We start from the raw sequence: 6,812 nt of genomic DNA on the forward strand, positions 1-6,812 counted from the left end.
TATATTACTTGTTTACTAAAAGAAGATTAATTTATCTTTTAGATTAAGTATGTGATTAGCCATTGTTTATTTCCTTTGGTATATAGATATAAACGTCCCAGAGTTTATAATACTTTTCCAATATTTCCTTAATCCTGATTAATATAACTCAAAAACATTTTACTTCAGTGATGCTAAAAAAAAACACACACACACACACACACGGCACCGTCAAATACAAAACCAATATTAACTCATTAATCTCAGGAACGCTACAAATATATTAAAAAACTCACATAAAAACAACGTTAAATAAAACATGTTTACGTGGAAAGTAGAAGATTATGAAATCTTGTCTGTAGTTTTTAGACAGCCCTGTTTTGTCCTAATCAGTGAAGAAATATTTATATGTCATATAAAAATGAATTAAGCAAGATTATTCAGAATTTTATTTATACTTCTCTTTGAAAATAAACCTCTGTGCATTTTATAGTTTTATGTTACGCTTACAAGGTATTAATTAGAATTTTAAATGGCCTGTTAACTTTAAAAAATTAACAGTATTGCCTTGAAGTAGGCCCTGGTACCTGTTCTTATAGAGTCAGATTATCATTTACATCATTTTTTTATTTTAATTTTGTTAGTGTTTTTTTTTTATTATTTGTAACGAAACCACACATTATCCAACGGAAATCCAATAATTAAATTTTGAAGAACTTGAGTAGGCATTCAGTTATCTACAGTAGCAAATATATGATGACGAAATTTAGTGGATAAGAATCTACTCTGACCACTTTCATAGTTGTTATCGACAAATTTCACACTGAATTACCTATCATCTGAATGTCAAATATAAGAATATCTTAATGCCCATACTCTTACCTAAAGAGACCAATCAAAACACCCATACTCACCTTTACTGTTATACTTACTGTCGTTGAAATAATTTACATTTCACTACGTCATAATAATTACTTCCAACAGACGGCGATTCATCTAATTCTATAGCATTTACCAATGTGTAAGTTTTGGTAATACTTACTCCACACAGAATTTTTAAGTACTTCATTATATCAACTTGCTTAATTACGTGTTCGCATTTCCCTGTTTTTAGTTTTAACAACATCCTACTAACAGATCTAATGCCCCAAAACAATAAATTACAAGACAAGCAATTCGCGTTTTCATGAGCTTTTCAAAATTTTAGCATGCTTCACCACAAATATTCAAGTCACCAACCTCAGGCAGTTTCAAATTAAATCCATGTTGAAATATGATCTTTTAATTAGCGTTACTTTCACGTTCCATTAAAAATTCGATCAATGTTATAGAACATGCAGAGAATAACGCGGTAGTGTTTAATTACTTTTAATTTCTAGTTGTACTATACCACTTTAAAAATATATTTGCTCACCTAAAGGTTTAAAAAAAGTGATATTTGAGAATTTATCATCAAGCTGATATGAAAGTATTTACTGTTTGAAATCTAATCATATTCAAATATAAGCTAATGAACTATCGCGATATTAAGGATTTGCGTTTGAATGCTTTCCATTATTTATTGTAATACACCGCTAACACTCCTACTATAGAAGCTGTGATTTGATAATACTACGCCATTATATACGTTTGTCTGCTCATAGCTATCCATTATAATATACCGCTAACGCTCTAATCACAAAAGTTTAGGCAGGATATCACGCCGCTTTATGTTAACGTTTGCTTTCATATATATTCATCATGATATACCGCTAACGCTCTAATCTAAAAAATTTAGACAGGATAATATCACGCTATTATACGCTACCGTTTGCCTGCTTCTAGCTATCCATTATAATATACCACTAATGCTCCAAACACAGAAGTTTAGATAGGATAATATCACGCCATTGTATGTTAACGTTTGTCTGCTTACCAATCATAATATACTGTTAACTCTTGAACCACAGAATGATTTGGTGGGATAATATCCCGCCATTCTGTGTTTGCTGGTCACATGACACCTAATAACATAAGTATCACACACACACACAAAATACTCAATATTAATCCTTTTAATTATTCTTGGTATTTCCTAAGGTTCTGACGTAGAAAATGAGTGATTTCACTCATTTTTGGTCTCTTCTTTACACTGAATGTTGTAGTAGAAAAAAAACATAAAAAATATATTATTAATATAATGCGATATGTAGGCCCAACCTATAGTGAGCGATATAAAAACAAGTCCATAATATCATCTGTTTGGATTCCCATATCTTACTACCACAAAAAGTCAACATTGTTAACCAAAATCCACAGTTCAACACTTTGAAAAATTCAGAACTATTTTAGTTTCACGCGCCCTGTAGTGGTGCTTAAAACACACTTTTCATTTATTTTACTAAGTACAAGAAAAAAATAATAATCCCCCTCCCCCCAATTTCAACACTGAAATCACTTATCAAACATTGGTGTATTTGTTTGTAACTCTTGATATTTTGGCGCCATTTATTCTGATCTGTGAATCAATGAAATTAACATCAAAATGTCGGACTATTTATCAAAAGTTTGGTTTACCTGCTGTTATTAATGTTTCTAACACACTTAGGGATAACCATACAGGATATGAACAACTCTGAAAACAAAAAGAACTACAGACTGCTCACCTCGCAGATGTTGGTTTCCTACCAAATGGGTGGAATATAATGTACAAAAAGCAAGAAAGTGAAATGGAAATACAGCTTTTCAAGCTTATTTGTTTGTTATTATGTTAACCACATGTCAGAAACACTTTGTGGGCAAAATAAGTTTCATAATTTAAAAAACAAAGCAGTTGGGTATGTAACATATATGCCCTCAATTGAGTCAAATATATTTTACTTGGCTGAGATGTTGAACGCTTACAGTGCTGGTGCTGGGAATTTGATAAAATCAGACATAAATTTTCTCATGCGAATTAAAATGCTTCATTATGTGAAGAAACATATGTTCTTTAAAAAGTTAGAAAATCAATCAATATTCAATGTTTTTTTTTAGATACAAAATAGTATAAAAGTAGGTCTACAATGGAGCTATAATCCAACCTATGACACAGAGTACTTCTCGCCCCCCAGTGGCACAGCGGTATGTCTGCGGACTTACAACGCTAGAATCCGGGTTTCGATACCCGTGGTGGACAAAGCACAGATAGCCCATTGTGTAGCTTTGTACTTAATTACAATCAAACAATCAGAGTACTTCATTACACTTCGTACTTCAGGAGCTAGTAACACAATGAATTTTGTTACCACATGTATCTGGGCAACGCATGGCCTAGTGGTTAGCGTGCCGGGCTACAGAATAGAAGGTCTAAGGTTTCAGCCTGCTATATACCACTGAACATATTTCACATTTTCAATCGTGGGAACATTATAAAAGTAACAGTCAGCTCCGCTATTCGGTTAAGAGTATGTGTCGCATAAGGCGCTGTTCATAATAAAAAACCGCTGCCAATATTACTTTGATACTTTGTAAAAACTGGATTAAATGAGATGTCTTTTAATAATTTGGGTAATTTGGATCGTCTTAACTGTAATCTTCACTTAATTCCTTTTTTCGGGAGGGGTATTAGTAAAACAATTATCGAAGTCGGAAGGTTTGTTTGTTTGTAATTAAGCACAAAGCTACACAATGGCCTATCTGTGCTCTGTCCACCACGGGTATAGAAACCCGGATTCTAGCGTTGTAAGTCAGCAGACATACCGCTCTGCCAATGGGGGGCAAGTCGGAAGGAAGCCGTACTTTAGACTGAGAGAAGAAACAGCTATGATATAGCCATGCGTTTATTTAATATAGCGTATAATAAATTCCTTTATCTTAACAGCGAGAAAGTAATATTAAAATATTTTGGCATTTAAAATTGAATATATGTAATGAATATTATACTTTTTGGACATACGTTTTTACAGTACTTAGTAAGTATTTATTCGTGACACTGAAAGTTCAACATTTTAACATTTCTGAATTGATACGTTTCCTGTCAAAGTCAATAAGGTTATGTCAAATCCTACGTTTCTCAGGGTTTCTGGAAACACACGAGACATCCGTAAATTATTCATCCAGTTCAACAACATCATACAGCACGTGAAGATCGAACAAACCTGTTACTTCTACCATATGGTTGTGATAAAATGGGGAATTGTATGAGGGAAGACAAAATTTGTGGTCTTTCTAGTAGGTTCAAAAAGTTTTAGCACGCAGAGCTTTTACCGAGCAGAAATTTCTACAATGGCTTGCCAGTAACTACTGACAAATCAGAATGCCTTATTGGATTATGCAGCGTTTTAAAACCTATGAACATTTGTATAAGATATTACCACGAATCAATAAAAAGAAGAAATAAAGTGACTGAAAAGATAGGAGGAAGAGCTCCAACAACTCCCTGATCCTCCTATAGGCCTCAAACCTATAAACTTTGACCTAGCCACTGCTATTCTTTGCAAAGTTTTCTCTGTCACAAGAATTATCATTATAGAATCTTTTTTCCACAATGTTATCATTTGTTTAAGTAAGATTTATTTATTTTTTAAATAAGCGAATGAGAGTAAAGATTCAGTAATAAAAAGTTAAATACTGTATAAAATACTGAATATTTACGTTTCGTATTCTGATAGCGACAATTAAAACGAACCGGAGCAACATTTTTAAAAATCAGTGCAGCTTTTATAAACAAGCAAACAACCATATCCAGACAGAATGCAATGAAAATCTTTATGTCGTTAATTAACAAACATGATGTTATTTCACAATAGTTCACGTGTATTCCTCAAACACAGACTTATATGAACTGTAACACAGGTTATTTTTACAGCAATATAAACACAACTAACATAAATGGCGTGCAGTTTCCAACTCCAATTTGTGTTTATTTAAATGCAGTTCTGTATTGTGAAGTCAAATTATCTGACGAGTTCCCGTTTGAAACGTTCAGAAGTAGCATGTAGTGGAAAGGAATTTCTCTGAGGTAATTTTTGAAATATTGTTCTTATACAATGTTATGAAACGTCTTAAGTTACTAATATTATTATACTTATGTAGATTGTATAAAATTCAACACGAAGAACGTACATCTGCCAATACATTTGTGTTATATTTTTGTTAACCCACAATAATTGTGTTGTTTTTAATATGAACTTGCGTTGTAGTCGCCGAAACACCAGATTTATGTTCCACAAAACACAATTTTTATAAAGTGTGACAAAGGATACTTAACATATATAAAATTATATGTCTGAACAAATTTACAATTGCAACAGTTTTATAGCAAAACAATATTATAATATAAATAAATCATATATTGTTAGTGCAGTACAAACTATCTGCTAGATGTAAAAGATCTCTCTCAAGCTGATTTATATATGCTTATGTCTTTTAAGACAACAGAAGCCCAGGAACACAGCAGGCACCTCATTAAACTGGCTCTCCCGCCGAGCATGCGCCATGTCGGCACTATTTCTGCAGAAACTGGGGCTGATGAGTTGTTGTGCAGACGCTGTTAAGAAATTCCTGGATAATTAAAACAAATAAACTAAGAAAGTAGGTTTTCGAACTTATGTGTGGCGTGAAGATCCATTCGAATTCTGTTCGTTGTAAGTATCACAACACAATACCATACTATTATTACAGTGTCTTAGGGTGAAATGTAATTACCCTAACTATATATCAATATCTTGGTACCGAATAACTTTAAACTAAATGAAGATTCATTAATGATTTTCGTTAAGATGTGGCCCCAAAATACTATATTAACTTCTTATTTAATTATTACTTTTATCATTTAGTGAAGCCTATTGTAGAGAAGTATCACAGTTTGCTAAAATTTGTTTCCAACAGAAATGCTATCCTGCAGCAAGTGTATTTCTAGGTGTATGTATTATGAGAAGTGTACATTCGGGTGTACTTTCAGTCGTCTACATTTTAATCTAGGTATGGTAAGAAGTACTATTTGTATAAAGATGAGATGACTGATAAAACTGTGACGAGTGTATGTTCGCATGTTTTTATCATACAGGTTTAGTTGTATGTTATTTCATAAATTGGTAATATGGTAAGGAGCTTATGGTTTAATTTTTGTTAAAATATTTTGTTGTCTGTTATTGGCTATGACAGCATCCTTGGTAGTTGAGCTTATAGTATCATAACATGTTTACCTCACATTATTTCACGTGCTGTCGTATTTCTTAGTAACCCATGTTTCATGTTTCGTCGGTAGTAATGGTAGATCTCGCCAGAAGTAATAACACGAGTTTTACCACTACCAGTTTCGTCACTACCAGGTTTTAAGCGTTACCATACATGTTAAGTGAACGTCTTGCACGGCTTAAAACTTATATGAAGTCTCGATTTATATGTACTGTTAGTAATATATGATTCCACATGATATCGTTAATCTATGGTTAAATTTACTTTCAGTTGTTTATTCTTCGATGTGTTGTTAATTGTCTAAGATTAGATGTGTTATTAAGTGTGTGTAGAATTTGATGTCTAGTTAGCATTTCTGTGATCTGACACAATGTCAATAGCGTAAGAATCGATATATACTGTAGATTTAAGGGTTATTAGTAGTCTCTGATTTGATATGCTTTACACTGCCTGTGATTTGTAGTGTTTTAATTTATTTGAGAATTGCCTAGCTGGTTAGTTTATTTTTCCAAGAATTGATATATTTGGGTTTTGTAGGATTTGATATTTCTGAGTTGTTTTTCCTTCGAAATAGTGTCAGAGTCTATAATTGGTGCAAAAAATATCGTAGTTTGTGTACTAATGGTAATCAATCTTTGATCCGAGGCATTGCCAGCTCTCACAGAAGTATAAAA

The 6,812-nt window shown here is 32.6% G+C and overlaps 1 long non-coding RNA gene across 1 annotated transcript in view; it reads left to right on the forward strand.

Moving 5' to 3' along the window:
- The first annotated feature begins 4,555 nt into the window (after nt 1-4,555).
- LOC111086129 overlaps nt 4,556-6,812 on the forward strand; it is a 15,881-nt gene continuing 13,624 nt past the window's right edge. Inside the window, exons 1-2 of the long non-coding RNA XR_002610895.1 lie at nt 4,556-4,960; nt 5,373-5,585. This is a non-coding gene — a long non-coding RNA (uncharacterized LOC111086129). The remainder of the gene's footprint in view (nt 4,961-5,372; nt 5,586-6,812) is intronic.

The sequence above is a fragment of the Limulus polyphemus genome, unplaced genomic scaffold (genome assembly GCF_000517525.1).
Source record: "Limulus polyphemus unplaced genomic scaffold, Limulus_polyphemus-2.1.2 Scaffold870, whole genome shotgun sequence".
In the NCBI taxonomy this organism is placed as follows: domain Eukaryota; kingdom Metazoa; phylum Arthropoda; class Merostomata; order Xiphosura; family Limulidae; genus Limulus; species Limulus polyphemus.